The 22,127-nt window shown below is 40.2% G+C and overlaps 1 long non-coding RNA gene across 2 annotated transcripts in view; it reads right to left on the bottom strand.

Annotated features, from left to right (window-relative positions):
* Positions 1 to 11,110: 11,110 nt before the first annotated feature.
* Positions 11,111 to 22,127, bottom strand: part of LOC115520011 — a 37,378-nt gene continuing 26,361 nt past the window's right edge. The window contains exons 3-5 of one of the 2 annotated variants that reach the window (XR_004344033.1): positions 15,699 to 16,129; positions 12,367 to 12,592; positions 11,580 to 11,594 (exon numbers count right to left, since the gene is read on the bottom strand). This is a non-coding gene — a long non-coding RNA (uncharacterized LOC115520011). Of the gene's footprint in view, positions 11,595 to 12,366; positions 12,593 to 15,698; positions 16,130 to 22,127 lie in introns of both variants that reach the window. The other variant, XR_003970664.1, reaches the window with a different exon arrangement.

Raw genomic sequence — 22,127 nt, 5'->3', positions numbered from 1 at the left:
AATTTTACTGAGGTTGGGGCAATCGTGCTCAGTAACAATTACCTGGAAGGATTTGTTTTTTTCTTTTTTTCCTTTCCTTTTCTTTCTTTCTTTCTTTCTTTCTTTCTTTCTTTCTTTCTTTCTTTCGTTTCTTTCTTTTCTTTCCTTCTTTCCTTCTTTCTTTTTTTCCAGAAACACATGTGCTGGCCCTCTCCAGACCTCTGGGATCACAATCGCCTAGAGTGGGGCTCAGGAAAACTCTGTTTTTCACAGTTCCCTCTAGTAAGTAATTCTGATGTTTACCAGAGTTAATAGTAATGCTCTGTAGAGATGTCTCAGGATCTGTGTTTGCCCGGCTGCCGGGCTGGCAGCCTCTCCAGGTATGGTCTGTGGATTACCTGTACTGAATCACCTCCGGGAGGGGAGAACATGAGTGTACTAGCACGTAAAATGTAGATCCCCAAAACTAAACCAGAGTCAGAATCTCTGGGGACAGGGCTCAGGACTATGCACTTTTTACAAATTCTCAAGTGATTTTTAAGCACATAGCAATTTGAAGTTTACTACCTTGTGGATCTCCCCAAGGACTACTTCTCAATGGTGCGCCTGGGTGCCTCAGATTGTGTAAGCGTCTGCTTCTTGAGTTTGGCTCAAGTCATGATCTCACAGTTGGTGGGTTCAAGCCCCACATGGGGCTTTGCGCTGACAGTGCAGAGCCAGCTTGGGACTCTTTCCTTCTCCCTTCTGTCTCTGCCCCTCTCCTGTGCGAACTCTCTGTCTCTCAGAATAAGTAAATAAACTTTAAAAAAAAAGTCCCCTAATTTCTTCTGTCTCTCGATATGTATGGTGGATAAATAATGCCCCCTCAAAACGTCCACATCCTAATCCCCAGAATCTGTGAAATTTACATGGCAAAAGGACTTTCTAGATACAATGAAGTTAACTAAGATTCTTGAGATGGGTGATTCTCCTGGATTATCTGGACGAGTTGAGGATGATCCCAGAGCTCCTTACAAGAGGGAGGCTCACGGATCAGAAAAGAGATGTGACAACAGAAAAAGAGGATAAGAGTCAGAGAGAGCTTTAACGATGCTACCCCGCTGGTTTTGAAGATGGAGGAGGGGCCCACAAGCCAAGAGATACAGACAGTCTTTAGAAGCTGAAAAAGGCAAGGACACAGATTCTCCCCCAGAGCCTCCTGAAAGAATGAAGCCCTGCCCTCACCTTGATTTGGGCCCAGCGTAAACCCATCTCAGGATTCTGACCCAACTTGTGATTATTTGTTATAACAGTGATAGGACACTAATATGATATGTAAAAGACACAGAAAGGAACATAATACAGGGACAAACTACACTATTACTGAAGAAGCTTATCTTATTTGGAGAGTCTACCGCCAAGAGAGAAGGCATATTTAGTGTTCCCTTGAAATTTATTCTTATCAAACAATTTCTTTGGGTAGAGGTCTTAATTAGATGCAGGGTTCCAGTGAACATAGTAAACAATTCCAGAACCTTAAAAAAGAAAAGAAAAGAAAAGAAAAGAAAAGAAAAGAAAAGAAAAGAAAAGAAAAGAAAAAACCTTAGTTGCTCAGTAGCTGTAAGATTTCCTTTTCAGATTCAATCTTCAGGACATTATCAAAAGATATGGAAGGCCACCAGCTCATGACATCTTTTCCCTAGTGTCTACTCCCACGTAGCAGACAAGGCCCCAAATCCTCAATTCAGAGGAAGAATCAGGGAAAGCATTCATAATGGACATACTTCATGTGCTGTCATCAGTTACACAGTCAAACCTGTAAAGGAACACACCCCTGGGAGGGGGGGGGGAGAAAGACTTCAAAATCCTCTTACATTATCAGCCGCTTCTTTAAGCAGTGATTCTCAAGCGAGAGCCTGCATCAGGTCACCTGAAGGGCCCCCTCCCAAGGTTACCGATGCAGGAAATCTGGGCTGAAGGCCCCTGCTCTGCTGCCTGTCCAGGATCACATCCTGAAAACTGCTGACCCGAGCAATGGGTCCACCATTGCCTCCACATTAGCATCGCACGGGGACATCGAGTCCTGATGGCCCATCTCAGGCCAATTAAATCTGACTTGCTGATGGTGAGACCAGCTAACATGATTTTCAGTCTTGGCAGGTGATGCCAATGTGCAATCAAAGCTTGGGACCTCTGTCCTAAAGGCCAAAGTAACAATGAAGGAAGGGCGTGAGTCAATATTGGGGAGAAGGGACAGTCACGGTGACCTTGAGATGCCCAACCCTTTGGCTGCCCCTGGCCCTAGGATCTCCTCTTAAGAAAATGTCTCCTGCTTCAAAGTCAAAGTTTAAAAACAACATCTGATCTAAGGAAATAAGAATAAGATGCCACAACATACGGTCCAGCCCAAAGAGAGGACATTTCTATGAGATATTGAAGCTAGGGGAAAATGGTAACCTGTTGGAAATGATGATACAACCCTAAATACTCCCTGTCTGTTTAAAAATGTAGGATAGTTTCATAGTAAATTGCAAAACAAGCCCTTAATCTTCCTTTTTACAGAAAGACCCAAAGGAAGAGTAGTTTCTTATATTAAATAAAACAAAAGGTTCAGTACTTCAAGTAGCCTCAGTATTTTCTGTTTTCAGGCATTTAATGTCCTGTGCTTCATATCCATATATTTCTCTCTTCCTCACATCTACATACCCTATTTTTATTATCATGAATATTCATTGTTTCCAAACAATGTCTAATTACTCATCTGTCAGACACTACTCAATTTAGGTTTTATTATTTTAAACTGATAGTTTTCTGTTGAGACCTACATGACCTGGAACTTAGATTGCCTACCAATATAGTATGTTTGTGCCTTTTTTGAAATAAACTGCAAAGCAGTTTCTAACTTTCTAACACACAGCCTAAGCCCTTCTGCTTAATGTCAGACCAGCTCCGAAAATCATTGCCTTTTAAGGGAATCATTGTTTTCTGTTGTAAGTCCCCAATAATGGCTTTAATCTGTTCGGAAAACTGATCACACGACCTGATAGATTTACTCATTTTCATCCCAGATTTTATTGATATGTGTACAGAAAGTTACTTTACTTTTGGATCGTAGCACCTATCAACGAATATTGTAAATCCCTGAAGCAAATGTTTTTGTAACAGACTGTGAAAAAGAGCTATTAGAGTCACATTTACTTTTTCCAGGCGATTTGATATAAAAATTTGTCAATTCTTTCTGCCTTTACTTGCTGGTGAGAATCTAGCCTCTGAACACCTTCTTTTCAGTTTTTTTCAGGTGCTTTTGAAGGGTAAGATCTGGAAGAGTAACCCTTAATCCAAGCCACATCTGACTATCTTAGCTTATTTCATTAAACACCCGAGACTAAACATTGTATGACAGAGTAGCATCTCCTCCAGAGCACAGGCCAGATTTTATTTATGGTGCTACTTACTAATTAAAATCAGTCCAAAGAAAAAATTCAATGAAAGTGAATGGTAGGATTTACTTCATCAGTGTCACAGAAATTAAAATATAAAAATGTACATCAGATGGGTTATTTCACATCAAATGAATGACACACGTGAATGTAAATTTAACTACTTTCAAACCAGACAAATTAATGCACACATACAAACATATCCAGGGCATGAAGTTTTAATCTGATTTTTATTTTACTTTCCCGTGAGCTTATTTACAACACGTATGTTTTTGTTGCTATTTTCCTGATAACATACAGCGGCTGAAAAAAATTCACACGTTTCAGGAAGGGTAAAATGTGGTATATTTACACGTCCATGGTTTTGTAAACATAAATGGGCCCATATTTTGCCTGTAAACACCATACTTGAAAACTGCATGTTTGTTGTTGCTGTTGGATAGTTTTTCCATGTAAATACATTAAGATCTCCACAGTAAAAACCAGCGTGGTAGGCCATTTCAATGTTTGGATATATTCTAAGGTATTTAGACCCCTGTTGATAGAACATTTAAATCATTTCAGCTATTCGATATTGTAAGCAACTTTGCAAGAAACAAACTGGTAGCATGTATTCAATTATTTCCTTAGAGTGAATTCCGAGGAGTAGAATTGCCAGGTAAGAGAACAGAACCCTTGAAACTTCAGCATCTATGTTCCTACAAGTCTCCAAAAAGGTTACGCAGAATTTCACCCTTCTGGTGTATTAAAGTACTTGTTTTCCTCCATGCTCGCCAGTAGGTTTAAAAACAAAACAAAACAAAAAAAGGTTTATTGAGATAAATTTCCATATCGTAACATTTACTTCTTTTAAGTATACAATCCATTGATTTTTACTAAATTAACAGAGTTGTATAGCCATCTGTCACAACCCAGCTTTCGAATATTTCCAGCACTCCCCAAGGCCTGAGGGGGCCCATTTATAATTATTCCTCACTCCCAACCAAGGTCCAGGCGACCACTAATCTACTTTCTGCCTTTTTTCCATTTGTCATATAAATGGAATCATACAATACGTGGTCTTTTGTGTCTGGCTTCTTTCACTTAGCATAATGTTTTTGAAGTACATCTATCTTGTCACATGTATCCATATGTCATCCCTTTTTATTGCCAAACAGCATTTTTGATACCCCACCTCCCAACACACACACACACACACACACACACACACACACACACACGAAACACACAAATCCTTCCATTCAAAAAAGAGAAGATTCTGGGCACAGGAGTCACTGGTCTACAACAGTTGTTCTGGGCAAGAATTCTGAAGACTCGTACCTTTAGGGTAGAGAAATGCTTTGCCTTGAGCTTGATTCTGCTTTCTGTAAGAAGCCTCTGGGAGCGCCTGGGTGGCTCAGTCAGTTAAGCGTCGGACTTTGGCTCAGGTCACGATCTTGTGGTCCGTGAGTTCGAGCCCCACGTCAGGCTCTGTGCTGACAGCTCGGAGCCTGAAGCCTGCTTCAGATTCTGTGTCTCCCTCTCTTCTACTCACGCTTTATCTCTCTTTCTCTCTCTCTCTCTCTCTCTCTAAAAAAAAAAAAAAAAAAAAAAAAACATAGACAATAAAAAGGAGAAGGAAAAGCCTGTGTCCACCTTTCTCCATGGTTGCTGGTTTTGCCCTCTCGGAGGTTTTTCCCAGTCCATCTCCATCTGGTCATTTTTACTGTGAGAACGGAGACTTTCTCCAGGGGGGACCAAACAGCTCATTCCTCGTTCATGTAGGCTTGGGGGTCCAAAGATGGTTTTAAGGCTTAAGCATTCAAAGACGTTTTTAGTCCAGGCTTATGATTTCTTTGGCAATATGTTTTTATTTAGTAGGCTTCTAATCCGTTTACTTTCACTCAGTTCCACAGGCCAGGAACCCCACCCCAAATTCTTTCCTAAATGTAACTATTAATCCTGATTTCTTTCCTTGCTTCCTCACCTTAAGGGCTCTCTCACATACTTACACAGCTTAATGCCAGCATCCTTGAGATCATACAGGCATCTGGGGAAAGAAGAATATGCCCTCAATCTGGTCTTTGTGGCTGGGCCATCACTTAAAAGCATTTTCAGTCTTGTTTCCTATTGTGTGGGGTGTGGAAGCAGTTAGCTTTCCAGCTTTTTGATGCCCCACATTTCTTCTCTCCGCATTTATTTTTATTTCTGCTTGAAAATCATCCAGCTATTTACAGACTGATTTTTCCTTCTAACATCCTCCTAATAGGAACCAGTAACAACCAACCTACCGCAAAATTCTGTTTTCCAGTCTCTTCCCCTGGAGCTACAGGTTCAGTAAGTGCTTAATCTACCTTTGAGCTATTGCCAGTGACAGTTTTAACACATATTTTACCACTGTATTACTGTTACATGGGTCTGCATCACCCCTTCCTCTGATAGAGTTACCTCACCACCCAATGCCAATTCTACAAATTTTAGGGTTTCTTAGAGCATTGTGCCTCGTTTCCAAAGCCAATATTCCCATTAGTTAAGATGATGCTAACACCAAAGAATATACCCCCAAATATCGGTAACTGAACATAATAGAATTTTATTTCTCACACATAGTATCAATTAGAGGCGGTGGAAAACAGGGGTACCCAGTCCCACAGTCCTTCAGAGGGAGCCTGCCAGATACTCTGGTACCCTTGTGTTGACATACAGCCAGCAGCCGAGGGAAGAGAGGCTCGAGCACTGTGTGAGAGGTGATTACGGACCACACCCGGAAGCACTGTACCTCATTTCATCACTTCTGCCCACGTTCCTTTGGAAAGAATTCCTTCTTGAGTCCGCACCTAATTGCAAGGAAGGCTGAGAAATATATTCTATCTTTGTGCCCAGAAAGAAAATCAAACAAGTCTAGCAAACAGCTAGCCAACGTCTGCCTTAGCATCACAGAAAGCATTTAGCCTCAAGACTCAAGAATTCCACCGCTGAAGACCTTTGCTAAGAAAATATTCGGATATACAAGATGTTTATTCTGTATCTCAGAATAAATACATATAAATATATAAATAAACAGAACATTGAAGGTAGGACCCATTTATGCAACAGAATATTTACACAGCGACTAAAAATGTTTTTATTAAAAGTTTTAATCATGTAGGAAAATCTCTCTGATATAATCTTAAGAAATTATAGAACATAAATTTGTACACATGATATGTATGTATCTTTGAAAGACAGCAGTAATTGTGCTGGAAGTAAATGTGCAAAAACCATAACACCCATAATCTGTGTGATAGGATTATAGATTTATCAATTTTTCCTTTTTATGATTCTTCTTATCCAAATTGCCCACTATAATCAGAAATAAAATACATATTTTTCTATAACATAATAAATTCATAGCCATATCTAGGTCTTCTAGTACTCCAACCACCTCAAATATCACTATTTGTAGTAATGAATCCAGGAAAGTAACATATTAATAACATATCCTTTTTAAAATAATAAGAAATTAACATCATCATTATTTAATTACATATTCCCTGAAAACACCTTGAAACGAATAAGGTGAATAAGGTTATGTACTTTCTTCAGAGGTGACCTACAGTAGGAATGTGATTTTTAACTCCTATTTCCCTACCTACAGCGCCTTCTGTTTTTTGTTTTTTTAATTTCTTTTGCAATATGCCCACATCCATTTCTGAAAAGAATATCCTTTCTCTCTCTCTTTCACACACACACACTCTCGCTCGCTCTTTCTCCATTCCTGCAAAATATACCCATCACAGCACATTTGACTGAACATTGGCAGATGGTATCTACCTCACTCATCAAGGTTTTCAGTAGAAGCTTGTTCTGTGTATGTCCACCTGCTTCTGTGTTGGAGGTAGACAGACAAAAAAGGCACCAAAATCACTAGATTTATTGTCACGCTGTTGGTTTCTTAGAGTACAGGATGGATTGTGTACAGGATGGATTGTGGCCACACTTCATGAATCGTTTCTATCAACACCTGGCCAATTTCAGACTTCGTAATCAGATATTCCAAATCTTGGATATTTGCCTGAAAGGAGGCTACTATTCTCACCTGTATGTGCTACTGCATCTATCAATTATCATCGAGTTAAGGGCTGTTGATTTTTCTGTCCACATTGAGGGTTATGTTTATGTTTAAATGACTAATGCCCATCTCTCCCAGCCATTGTAGAGCTACGACTGCTCCTCTGAATTTTTGGTTAATTAACCTGCATGACTCACTATCTATCTTCCCATCCAAGTGTGCTCCCGTGGGAACTCGTCAACATACGCACAAGATATTGTGAAATAAATCAAGGGATAGTATAAAACATGGTGTGTTCGTGCTTTCTTAATAGAAAAAGTAGTTTGCTCCTAATTTTCTTTTCACTTAGAAATGAATTCATAGCATTCTGTCTCCTAACTCCCACTCTGGTGTTTGTGTGGATTATTTTCTATTTTAAACTGTATTTATTATTTTTTCTATTTCAGAACTTTAAAATCCAGGTTATCTTATTAATACCTTTATGACTATTTCCATCTATGAATATATTTTATCTGTTTTCTGACAATGCCTAATGTACAGTGGGTAACTATGATTGGTAAAAGTCGTACGGAGCCACTAACACAATTCTGGAATCTAATCTTTAATATTTTTGCCAGGGATTATGCAGAAACTTATAATTATATTTTACTTTGGATTTACCCCATCTTTACTTTATCTCATATTAAAGTGTAATCAAAATCAGCCTGTTTCCATTCGGTCGCAAATCCCCTTCTTAAAGCACCTATTCAAAAGTCTCCCCAATTTTCATTTTCTCTGTCTATTCTCATTATATTAAATCCTGATATCTGAAAATTGAACCATATAGTAGTATTACCGTGTTCTTTTAAAAATACAGATCATATCTACTCTTCCTGTATTTTTACATTATAACTGTGTGTTTTTAAATCCTTGGCAGGTTGCAATTAGATTTCTAGCACACCATTGTATTAGAGTAAATACCATTATTATGGCAGAAATAATTTACCTCGTGTAGTGTGCTGTTCAGACAGTCTGCTGAGATGCCTCTGATACCAAATATCATTCCCATTCTTTAATTATAATTTTTAATCTTTCCCGGTTTACCATTCTTTCAGTAGATGAATTATTTTTATTCTAAAATTCAGAAATGGTCTGGCTTTAATAATGTTTATTAACAAGAATTACAATATTCCATTGCTTTTCTCCCCCCTCCCTGCAGAACAGTAGGAGTAACTTTATTTTTCTCAAACTCTCTGACCCATAACATGCAAGACATGTCTGGCAACAGCTCAGGTTCATCATTAGTAGTTGAATGCATTTGTGAGATTAGTTGTTACGTGGATTCCACCTAGTTCGTGGTCACCACATTAAAAGCCACACAGTGGATGGGGCGCCTGGGTGCCTCAGTCGGTTGGGTGTCCGACTTTGGCGCAGGTCATGATCTCACCGTTGGTGAGTTCAAGCCCCGCGTCAGGCTCTGTGCCGACAGCTCGGAGCCTGGAGCCTGCTTCGGATTCTGTATCTCCCTCTGCCCCTCCCCTGCTAATGCTCTGTTTCTCTCTGTCTCTCAAAAATGAAGAAATGTTAACAAAGAAAATTTTAAGTCACACAGTCTAATGCAGGGCACTTCCTTTGTCTTGTCTGGAGCGTTGAAGAATGAGGCCATAATCCTTACACCACAGACAAAACTTGAGGCATGTGTTTAACAAACAAATCTGTGATAAGACAAGAGTGTGAACCCTGTGAGGGCAGGGGCAGTGTCTTGCTTCTCAGTAAATCCCCAGGGCATACCGCAATGCACTGATGCATAGCAGGTGCTCATTAAACATGTATTGAATGAGTGAATGTGCACATGAATGACCCTCACTGGTTCATGAGTTCACTTTTTGTCCCTCTTGCTGTTCATGGAAACAGCTTTAGTTAAGGTTGAATTCAACCTGAACAAGTCGTTAAGAGTGAGCCGTGATAGTTGGGAGGAGAGAATGGACTGTACCATCTGCCTTAGAGTGAACTCATTCTGTTCCTCCTCTGTGATTCGGGCCAAGTTGTTCTCTCTCTCTTAGCTGTGATCGTTTTATCTGTTCAATGAGAAAAATATGGCCTAACTCCCAGATTTGTTATGAAAATTAAATGAAGCAATATTTGTAAAGTGCCTACTTACCTAATCTGATTTGGACATTCATGATTATTAGGTTTGGGGGGAGGGGGTCAATATTGGTAGCCTCATATACCAGTCAGTAATTGCCACATAATAACGACAGAATCTCAGGGGCATTCAATAAAAACACTCTGTCTTTCTGTGGGTCCACTGCCACGGCTCTGCTGTTGGCTGGCCAACTCTGTGCTGTGGTTTCGATCCAGGTCTGCTCCCTGTTTCTCAGATTCCTTATCCCAGAGCACCGCCATGTTCTTTTCATGGTCTTGACAGAGATGAGAGAGGGCGAGCCTTCTGCCCAAGCATGTTTTAAGCCCCTGCTTCTGCCATGAATATTAACATCACATTAGCCAAAGCATGTCCTGTGACCATCCTAAAGCCAAAGCATGGGGAAGTATACTTCTTACACGAGGCGGAGGAGGCTGGGGATGGGGAGGAGAGAGAAGAATGAAGCCATAACCCCACAAACAAAACTTGAACTACGTGGGGGCGCCTGGGTGGCTCAGTCGGTTAAGCGTCTGACTTCATTCAGCTCAAGTCATGATTTCACAGTCCATGAGTTCAAGCCCCAGGTCAAGCTCTCTGGCGACGGCTCAGAGCCTGGAGCCTGCTTCAGATTCTGTGTCTTCCTCTCTCTCTGCCCCTCCCCCACTCGCACTCCGTCTCTCTCAAAAATAAAAACATTAAAAAAAATTTTTTTTAACTGGAAGCATGTGTTTAACAAACAAATCGATAATAAGATAATAAGATTGTTTTGAACAATAATCCAGTCTAACACATCTTCAGTAACTAAAGCTGGATGAGGTCCATGGGTCTTTTCTCCCATACCCTTGCTACCAGGTAGGATGATGCAATGTCAGCCGGTGTCAGATGGAATTCTGCCATAACCACAGGCAAATGGGACACAAAAGGCATGAAAGAAACTGTTCTATAAGCTTGACAAAGTTCCAGATCTCTATTCTTTCAGGTACTCTGATGGCTTCTTGAATGAAAGATTCATTTATAGTGGCAGGATTTATCTATCTTTTTAATAGGAGTCAAATCTCCAAAATCTTCCAAATCTGAGACTACTGGGTCAGTTAGAAGTCAGGAGTGCCCTTCTAAAGGCTACAGTTATGAGGCTTGTAAGATTCTTCTGCCCTGGGCATGCAACACCAGGAATGCCTGCACGGTGTTTTCAGCAAATCCACATTTCTTTATGATCACTAATTTCATCAATAAATAAATCACTTCTTTTTAAACATTTTTTAATATTTTTTAATTTATTTTTGAAAGAGAGAGAGAGTGCTAGTGGGGGAGGAGGGGCAGAAAGAGAGGGAGACACAGAATCCGAAGCAGGCTGCGGGTTGTGAGCTGTCAACACAGAGCCCGACGTGGGGCTCGAACTCATGAACCACGAGATCATGACCTGAGCCAAATTCAGACACGACCAACTGAGCCACCCAGGTGCCCTAATAAATCATCTCTAATAAGCATAAACATATATCTAGTAGTATCACTATTTAAAAATCTTTGGTGTTGATCAAAAATTAAGAAGGAAAGTAGCTGAAGTTTGGAAATAGCTCCTCTGAGAGTATAGGTCTCTGACTCACATCTCTCCGACATTGGATAACTATTCCCGTAGTGTGTTCCTAATCAGAGTACTTTGAATCGTAACGAAGCATCTTTCGGATGTCCTCTGAAACCGCTGTTGTACACTGAAACTAAATCATTGTCTATGCGAAATTGTTTTAAAGTAAAGTACAGACAGCACAGCACTAGTAGACATCCCTTTTTTATTAAAACTGCAAATTCCTGGTAGACCAGGTCTCTGGGGTTCTTGTTTTTTGTTATTTTTTTTTAATGTTTATTTATTTTTCAGAGAGCACAAGCTGGGGAGGGGCAGAGAGAGTGGGACAGAGGATCCAATGCAGTCTCTGTACCAACAGCAGTGAGCGTAGTGTGGGGCTCAAGTTCAGGAATGGCAAGATCACGACCTGAGCTGAAGTCGGATGCTCAATCAACTAAGCCACCCACGTGCCCCTCTGGGATTCTTAAAAAAAAAAAAAAAATAGAAGAGTACATATAAAATAATCATTTGTTGTTTGGTTTAATCTTTACCACAATATCATGTTCACTTTACGCTGAACTAGTTCTTTCTGCATCATAAAACCAAGGACAATAAAATTGGGCTAATAATGAATGAAAATAGCAATTTAAAACTCGCATCTCATTTCATGACTCCCAGACTTCAGTCAGCTTTCACTTAAGAACAAAACATTCAAAAGAGCATAGGAATTCTTTTTCTTAAGTCCTTTGACCAAACTGGCGATGAGGAAAAATCAATCTATTGTAGAGCCTCTTAGGTCGATTGTCAGATTGCATCCCCTACAACATCTGCATAGGGCTTGTGTGACACTCCCCAGAATGTCCCTACCATCCCAAACTTCACACGTGGACAACTGTCCTTGATTATCTAATGATTTCAAGACAAGGCAGGGCGATGGCAGCTATCCTTGAGTATTTGAAGGGTTGTCAGGCCAAAAAGGGGGGAGACTCATTTCATGTATTCCAGAGGACGGAACCAGAACCCATCATATCTAAAAGGAGGTAGTTGGACTCAGCATGAGAGAAAGCAGTGTAACAATTAGAGCACTGGGAACTGTAAATACCTCGTCACGTGGAGGCGGGCCAGGATGACCACCGTGTGCACTATGGCTGAGGGGACAGAATCAGGTGGCCTCTAAGGGAGCTCTGCCGCTAAGTCCTATGAGTCCATGATTCCACGAGAAGAATGGAGATTTCTCCCTAGGTCAGTACCCTACCTTGCCCTCCTCTCTTCATCAGAGTAAGATCTCTGGCCAACAGCCTCTTGCATTGTTCAGTTTCAGACCTACGACTTGGGGAGGAACGTGACACTCGATGGATCTTACATCAAGAGGCATCTCAATTCCAAATGATTACTCTTCAGTTTTTGCATACATTCCTTTAGAAAGATGATTCCAAGAAAAAGTCTCAGCAGATTTCCTGTTTCTCCCTAGTCATTCATTCCTTCACCAAAAATAGGGAGAAAATAAAATATAGCTAAAAGTTATAAGTAAGTAGTCAGTATTTCACATCCTTCACTTGCATTCTTCCCCAAACTGACACATTTCTCTCATTTATGCAAGCCACTTCCTTTTTCCTATGCAAAATTTACTCTCAGAAACATAAAAGTGTTTTAGAGATTTTTACTCTTAAGTACATTTATAATACTTCCATGCTCTCCTTTCAATAAATTCCTTCTGCTGCTTGTAATTATGGACCCCTTCAGGATTATGAACCCAGTGGTGACTTTATGATACAAAGCCAACAGCATTGTTCAATCACTAGAACTGTTCCTTTGTGTTGTTTCTAAGTTGTTAACTCCTTCAAATCATATATGTTTAATAAATAAATTCGGAAAGGTCTTATTTTTCTAGTAATAACTATCACTTGAATCATCAAGAATACTATTCATTTATAGAAGCAAATATCTAATAGCAATCATTCATTTGTCCTCCAATTTTGACACATTAGTTATAAACCACTAGAAAGACCATCTCCTCTCATTCAGGTGTGTGTGTGTGTGTGTGTAGTGTATATATATATATATATATATATACACATATATATATACACATATATACACACTATATATATATAGTGTGTATATATGTGTATATATATACACACTATATATATAGTGTGTATATATATACACATATATATATACACATATATATACACACTATATATATATGTGTGTATATATATGTATATATATATATAAATATATATACTATATATATATATGTGTGTATATATATGTATATGTATATATATACACATACAGAAGATCGTGCTAAGGCCAAAGAATCCCTGAAATGGGTGCACCACTCACTTTATTTGTGAATGCAAGGAGATTAATGCATATGTGTGTGTGTGTGTATTCACATATTCACAAAAATAGAACATATATGTTTATATGTATTACATATATGTATATATACACATGCCTCCAACACTGACACTGCTGTATGCATAGCCCTCCACTCCATTATGAATACATTTTTAAGTCTGTGACTTTCTCTCAGAGGATCCAACCTCTCCAATCAGAGAAGTCGCTGAGTTCTAAGATTCATGGAGTGACTATACACTTGTTTTCAGACAGACCATTGTCATCAGATTATGAATGAAGAAATCACCCAGCCCACCTTTTAACCCAAGTCTGTAGGTGCCCTCTCTCTCCCTCTCTCGCTCTCTCTCTCTTTTTTTTTTTTTTTTTTTTTGGATGCCTGGTGAGTGTATTGTCAACAGTCCTTGCAGGGATTTAGGCTCAAAGGCCAAGGGTTCTGTTGTAAAGTTACCCGAGCTAATGTGTTCATTCAACAAATGCTGGAGACTTTTGTTAAATAGAATTTTTAATCTATAGCCTCTGGGGATTAGAACTGGATGACTCTACCTCAGCTTTCTCATATACTCCTTAAAAAGTGGTAGGCTAAGATGAAAGTTAGTCTTAAAACTAAATTCTGCCAAACACTCAAACATTTGTTGGCAAATAGGCACAAGAACAGTCAACCTCAACTGGTAAGTTTGAGGAAGTTCCACTCTTTGTCTTCAGACACACCAACAGACATTTTGCATGAAAGGTTTACTCCAAGGTGAATGCCATAATATTCTAATGGTGAGAATAGCACCATTCTGATTAGCCAACAGCGCTCTGTTGGGGGGACCCAGGACTAAATGAGCTCAACACCTGAGGGCTTCTCCAAAGGATTTGGGTAGCTGTGCTCGCCAGATTCCCACAAATTTTCATGCAAGAGTGGCTGGACTCAACGGTCAAATATAAGTTAAACATTACCCATTTCGGCAGTGAAAAATTATTTCTTATATTTCTTATGCTAATTAGCAAATCCTCATGTGCAGATTTCCACAGCAATATTTGAAGAGCTTGGTATTCAGGGCTGGAGCATGGATTGCTGATCAGGATACTGCAAATGCTAACTAACTACCGCTAGGACACAAATGAAAAATTAATTTCATTCACATATCATACTACTTATCCTGAAGTATTTTTAAAGTAAAGTTTCACAAAGATGATATAATAATCTAATGCCCAATTTGGGAATGCTTTAGTCTTTTATCTACTTTCATGACTGCTAAATGAATAGCACTGATGACATTATTGGAAATCTCAAGACTACGTCAATACGAGGCAAAATGATGAAGTCAAGCATCCACTTTCTCTATTCCCTACTTTAAACTCAGTATCCAAAACTAAATGACAAAAGCAGCATCTCTTCGGATGTTCTCTCCCTAGGTGTTTGCCACCACAATCTTCCTATCTGTCCAGACCAGGTACTGGGATTCATCCTCACCAGCACCTTCTCAGTCAAAAAAAATAACATATTTAGGTGGTCACTGTGGTGTGTTGAATGGTGGCCTCCAAAAAGATACGCCCATGGCTTAATCTCCAAACATGTGAATGTGGCCTTATCTGGAAAAAGGGTCTCTGTAGATATAATTAAGCTAAGGAACTTGACATGAGTTTATCCTGGATTATCTGTATGGTCCCTAAATCCAATGACAAGTATCCTTATAAGAGAGAGGCAGACAGAGATGTGACACAGAAGACAGGGAAAGAGGAGGAGGCCGTGCGAAGACAGGACAGAGATTGGAGTGATGCAGCCACAAGCCAAGGAATGTCAGGAGTCCCTAGAAGCTGAGAGGCTGGGAAAGATTTTTGCCTACAGCCATTGCAGGGAATGATGTCTTGCCAACAACATGATTTCAGACTTCTGGTCTCCAGATCCGTGAGAATAAATTTCTGTAGTTTTAAGCCACCAGACTTATGGCGACAGCCCAGAGAACTAACATAGTCACCAAATCCTCTTGAGACCTACCTTTTTAATATCCTTGAACCCATCCTTTTGCCTCTATCACATGTCACTGGCATAATTCAGGCCACCATTAATTTCCATACAAATTCTGATTGACAGGAAAAGAGACTGAGAGGTAGTAGCAAAGACAGCCTCTGATCTGAGTTTTATTGGGGCCTTGTCTTACAAACCCTGCATGTCATACCCATTATCCGCCCAAACTGAGCACTTCTGGAAATGGGAAAATGCCAACGTACCTGATTGTCATCATCAACTAACTTCCTTAACATATCTGGCAGTCAGGTGAGCCATGCAGCAGACACAGGCCTAGTTTACCTTCACCTGAGTTTGAGAAACTGTACAGATTTCTCACATCTGTCCAAAAGAAAGAAAACAATCTGCTTCCTTTTTTTCACATATATCTGATATTGCTTCAGTATGCTGGAAAACACAGACCTCTTGTGAATCTAAACGTTTCTCCTTTCGTCTTGGACTGAAGAAAAGCTACGGCAGGAAAGGGACTCCAGTGCTCAGTGGTATTAACTGGATTAAAGCGTGAGCTGACTGATTGGAAGGAGACTTCGGCAAAAGCTCCAGGGCAGGGAGAGCAATGAGTCCAACCGTAATATTGATAAATGGTTGCTCAGCGCTTAGAGAGCTGCTTTCTGAATCTTCAGAGCTTTAAAGCCTGCAAAAAAAAAAAAAAAATGATCTCTCCACTAAGGTGGATGTCCATGGGCAGATGTTCTAGCAAATGTACCACTCTACTAAGTCTAGAGAACCCAGGCTCCTGGGGCTAATTAGGTTATTGGTTTCCAAGAACCGTTTGGCTCCAGCCGAGCTACCTACTCCCAGAGACAGAAATCTATTCTAGGTTCTATATTGCAGAATGTTTTCCCACTGGTTTAATGCAATCTCAATGGTCTTTATCCATAATGTAGGTGTTTCACGAATACCCTTCCAATAGGTTACTAATTACCGATTACAGGCCATGGTGCCCAGAACGAATTCTTTAAGCCTTCTCCACGCTTTAGGACACTTCAGAATTTCTCTTGACAGTTGTTTACTCATTTTTAGGTTCCAGCACTTCATCTCTTCTTTCTCAACATCTCCACCCAGACATTATAAGAATAAGACTAAAAACATCGCAGCATATAAAATTTGGAGGGAGGCGGTGAGAAAATCTGGGGGAAATTTCCACTCGAAGCCTCTTCTGTTAATGTCTATCACAGCTTCTCATTACCCAAGAACAGAAATCACAGTGAATGCTTCTGTCATAACACATGCAAGAAATAACTAACCGGATTGTAAAGAGACAGTTTTTATTGTATTTATTTTGGGTTGGATATAGAAATAGGCCATCGAGGAGCATGTATATGTGCATAAATACAGATATACATTTCAGCAAAATAAAATTGTACTATCACAAAAGTGTGACCGTAAAGTAATGAGATGTATTTCTTTGTCAGATTGTGGAAATCACTTGTCATTCTGTATATGCAAGTATACTATAATTGTATTTCAAATGCAGCAACACTGAAATAGCTAAGCTCACAAATATGCTGGAGTCCCTTCTCGGTTCAACACTCACGCAGTTGGCTTTACGACTCTCACAAATGTTCCAAAACCCCAGCTCCATGATCATAATGAACATGTAGACAAATTAGGTGGACATACAGCAGTAGTAGCCCATGGAGCCACCTTAACTGAGTAAGTGACTATCACCCTTCATTCTGATGATCCAGTTGTGGCGGTTCTGAAAAGGTCCCCTTGTTGAAAGGAAAAGAAAGTCCAAAGTTTTCATGCCCCGCATGGCTGACACTTGTATATCTGATATTCCTTTAATTACCATTTATGGACTAGGTACCATATATATATATATATATATATATATATATATAATCTCTAATCCCTACAGCCACTCACAAATGTGCAGATTATCATCATTACCATTTTACAGATAAGGAAACAGGCTTATAAAGGTTAGAAGACTTGCCTAGAGGCTCACAAGTGATAAATAGACGAGCACATATTAGAACTTCTGTGTAATTACCAATCTTCTGTCTCATTACCAAGCCTTGTGACTCAAAGACAAAGCCCTTCATGCCCACAATTCATATTAAAATGTAAATGTAGATGGCACAGATACTGAAGACTTGGTGTAACTCACACTATCAGTAAGGAAAACCATGAATTCCCATATCTGGTAAAGACGGGGCAGGAAAAGGTTCTAGAAGAGCAGGAAGGGCATCTGAGGGGCCTGGGAACACTGTGCGCCTTCTCACAATTCTGCCCGAGGAAGTTTGGAGTTCTCAAAGCCCCTTTCTTATTTCATCTCATTGCGGATAAAGCCCGTTCTCATTCTGGGGCTTCAAAAGTAGCAAGCACATTTGAATTACCCAATTCATCATGAGAGTATTGTTAGGAAAATGCCAACGCTATCAGAAATGAATTAAATTTTTCTGACAGATTGAGTTCGACTCATGCTCTCCTTTTCTTTCAACTGATATGTCATTGCTGGTTTTTTCACGATCTTGATATCTTTGCTTAGCTAGCTTTGTGCTACAGATGCAACATTTCCAGCCACTAGAGACCAAGTCAGGGTTCAGGCTTTTCTGTCTGAGTTCAAATTTTCAGAGTTCAGAGGAAGGCAGCGCCAAGGTCACCGAAATTAGAATAACCAAAGTGAAAAATGTACCAAGTGAGGCCTTATGGCTTACTCCCTACCATGACCAAGAGAAAGAGGTAGGGAATAAGATTGCTTGCATGACATTGTTTTGGTGTGGCTGTTGTTTCCAAGATCAAAGTCTCTTCAGTTCTGGTTAAATTCTCAGCATCTTTGACTCTGCATGTGGTACTCAGACCCATGTTATTGCTACAGTTTGGGGACTGTCACTAAGAAAAAGTGCTGAGTCACAAAATTGGACACCAGAAGCAAATAAGTAAAAACACCTACGGGCAAGGTTGTATTAAAATGTAATGAAGTCAAGAAATTTCTCTAGGGGGCCTTGTCTTTTTATTGAAGTAAAATAATTTTCCATGCCATGGTTGTCTCATTTTATATTTGCAGCTTTGATGACAAGGCGGAAAAAAAAGGAAGAAAGAAAGGGAAGAGAGAGAGGAAGGAAGGTAGGAAAGAAGGGAGGGAGAGAAAGGGAGGGAGGGAAGGAAGGAAGGAAGAGAAAGAAAGAAAAGAAAAGCCTTGTTATCCACACTCTCTTCTGGAAATAGATGAGAATAGCTCAGAATCCCAGGGCTGTGGTGTGCTCTTTCATTAGAAAACAAAATGATTCATGCCAGCAGAGTCATGCTTTCAAGTGTCAGATGTTATTTGGTGTTGGCATGGTATAATGGAAGGGGCTGGAACTTAAAAAACTAAACACTGTGAATTTAAAATCCAGCCCCTGCTCCTAACCTTCTATGACCTTGAGCAAATCATTTAAATCCATTGGTTCAGTGTCTTAAGCATAGTAGACCACATATTTGGATTAGAATCACCAGAGGATACTGTTAAAAGTGCAGAATCTTGGGTCCAAACCACCACTGGAATTGAATAGCAGGTAAAGGCATGGATCTGAATTTTAAATAATCTCCAAGGAAATCCTTAAGTAGTGCTCTGGGTTCAATGATCTAATCTCTACAATGATTTCCTTAGATTAAGTGATCTGTAAAGCCCCTCACTGCTCTAACACCTTATAATTTTATAAACTAAAGGGATGATTGCCCAATAGATTAACAAATTGTGTTATTCCCATATAATGGATTACTACTAAGCAATAAAAATAAATGAATTAGTGACACATGCAACATGAGTGAATCTTAAAATAGTTATGCTAAAGAAATAAATTACACAAAAGAAAAAGATGATTCCACATACCTGAAATCCAAAATTACAAAGTGATCTATAGTCACAGTGATTGTCTAGAAATGGGGACAAAAAAGGGATTACCAAGGAGCACCATAAAACTTTTAGGGTGAAGGCCATGTTCATTATCCTGATTAAGGTGACAGTTTCCCAGGTAAAAGCATATGTAAAAATTTATGAAATGGTACACTTGGAATTTGAAATCTGTGCTTCAATAGGTGGTTTTAAAAAAAAGGAAGAAAGAAGGAAAGAAAAAGAGTAGGAGCTTAGGGAAGCCTTAACATCCCAAAAGATTCCTGTCCAAGTGTAGAAGACGACCATCAGAGGGCAGGACGAGGGAGTGCTCCTGGACAGAGAGCAGGGGGCATCATCAAACACAGAGGGAGTCACAGGCATCCTAAACTGTTCCACCTCAAAGGCCAGAGAAGTCATCTGGAAGCTATGAAAGCCTACTCTGTCGCCTGCACAACCTGGGTACCAGAAGACTGCCAGCTGCCCAACCCACCGACCCCAGCTGCTGATGCCACTGGGATACTCCCCACGTGCCTCCTGCTGCAGCGTGGTTGGTGAGTGCCTGGACCTGCCCACACGGTTACGGCACCGCATCGCCCATCACATTCAGCCCAGACCAGCATCAGGGCTTTTGAGATTCCAACACGGGGGAAGGTGGTGGCCATTTAAGATGACCTTGCTGGCACAAAGGAGTCTCAAACTAGAGTCGTGTTGAGCCCTTGCTCCAGGCTCTTCCAAAAGAAAGTTTCCAGCTCCCACTGTCACTAGGCTGATACCAGTATCACAGTCTATGTCTACACATTCTCTTCTCTTACCTTCCCGACCGGCTGCCCCCACCTCTCCCACGTGGGGGATTCATAAAAACAAATGACCTCATTCTGATGAAGCACGTACATCGGCACAGAGAGTGCAAGGGAACTGCCTACACCCTGAGCTCTGAGCTCTGCTTTCTGTAGCCTTGAAAGAACTTTACTGGAAGCTCTGGCAGAAACTTAAATTGAATAAAGATCAAAGTTGATAAAATTCCTGGTAAACCCACAAATGGTCCACTTTAAAGGCAACAGTCCTATTCACTTCTGATTAAAATGGAAATTGTCTGTGAAGAACCTCCTTGGAACAAAGTTGAATGATGGGACTAGATTAAGAGAGAAGTTCATTACCCTTAAGTGAAAAATGCACAAAGCCATCATTCAGAGGCAGTAATGGAGTAGCGATGGTAAAGAGATAATTAAAAGGACAACTTAAACTTAGCTGAACAATTTTGGAGATCCTCAGGGCACTGAAAATGGAACCAACTCCCCCCAAATACATACTATCCTGACTGCCAAGATGATCAGATTACTGTCTCGTCGTATATGTTGGTCCAGTTACCTCTGAGTATCACAGCACAGATATTAGAAACAAGTTCTGCCCATGGCCTCTAGTCTGTTTTTTTCTGGTTTCGGAGAAGGCATCTACTTCTGTTCATTTCCTCAGCTCCTATATTTATCCCAAGCAGCAGGTGCCTGTTTTACCTGACCAGTCATGGGGAGGCATGTATTGGCATAATCACTCTTCTCCCCCCACCCCCATTACCACCACCCAGCTCCAGAAGCAATCAACGTGGTAGACTCTTACCGCCTTTACTAAAGAATAGAAATTTGCTGCTAATTACAGAAATCAGGGGCAACATTAATTAGACTCTAAACCAGCACTGTCCCCCTCCTTCCCCCTGCCCATTTTTCATTTCAGTAATGCATGCAGCCTCACTGACAGCAGACTCTCTTAGGAAAAGTAGAATTGATAACATTCTGAATTCCACATGTTAGCCATAGATTGTTCTGCAAATCTTGGTGGGTCCTGTTGTTTAGTAAAGAGCGTGAAAATCTCAAAGAATGATTGGAAGTTTGTGGACCAAGTATGGGTCTTTCCCTCCTGCACTGTCTGCATTTTGGAGATAAGAACTACTAACTACAGGCTGGAGAATTTCCTGTATTTGTACAGGAACACACTGCATGTACACAGAGCATTTCCCACTCACAGAGGCCAGGACCAGGTGAGGCTATATGATGACAGGTTTAGGTTTAGATGCTATGGCCAAAGTTCATCTTAACAAAGCAACCTGGCCACTCAGATCTCCAGACTCTTCTCCCAATTGCTGGTGACTCAGAATGACCTCAAGGAGTTCAATTACCACCATTCTAACTCTATTTTCTTCCAACACGCACAATCAAATTCCTCTAGGGATATTGAAAATTACTAAGAAGAGACACTTTGGTTTCCTCAGATGAAAATGAATCCAGATGAAAACACAGTATTAGAATTCTTAATCATTGAGATTTCTGAAGGCTGGCAGGTGTAAGTAGATAGTCATCAGCAATGAGACCGTAGGGTAAGAATCGAGTGCAAGGCATCAAACTGGACACAGTTAACCAGAAGGTTCACCTGAGGAATGAAACTGGTAGACCCTTAAGCTTTAAAGGTGCTCCAGGAGAACCAGGCGGTAATTATAAAATAGGATTCATGGAGAGCACTTTTAAATCACAGTGAAGAGCTCATTTCTGAAGCCATTGGTTAAGTTATTGCTTCTGACCATCGCCATGGCTGCCAATCCCTTTTACAGAGCCAAAAAAGAAACCAATTTTAGCTCCAACTTCTTTAACCTCTTACCTTTCCTAGGAAGGAATGTTCTTCAGAGAATCTGAAAGTTGAATCTTCTAGAAATAAACACTTTAGAAGACAGACAGAAAGAAAAATCTCAGTTGAGAAACTTTTCACAAACTAACTCAAGAGGAGTTATTAAAAACAAGTGAAAAGAAATGGCATACTG

The sequence above is a fragment of the Lynx canadensis genome, chromosome C1 (assembly GCF_007474595.2).
Source record: "Lynx canadensis isolate LIC74 chromosome C1, mLynCan4.pri.v2, whole genome shotgun sequence".
NCBI lineage: Eukaryota > Metazoa > Chordata > Mammalia > Carnivora > Felidae > Lynx > Lynx canadensis.
This window is presented reverse-complemented; position numbering and strand designations above follow the sequence as displayed.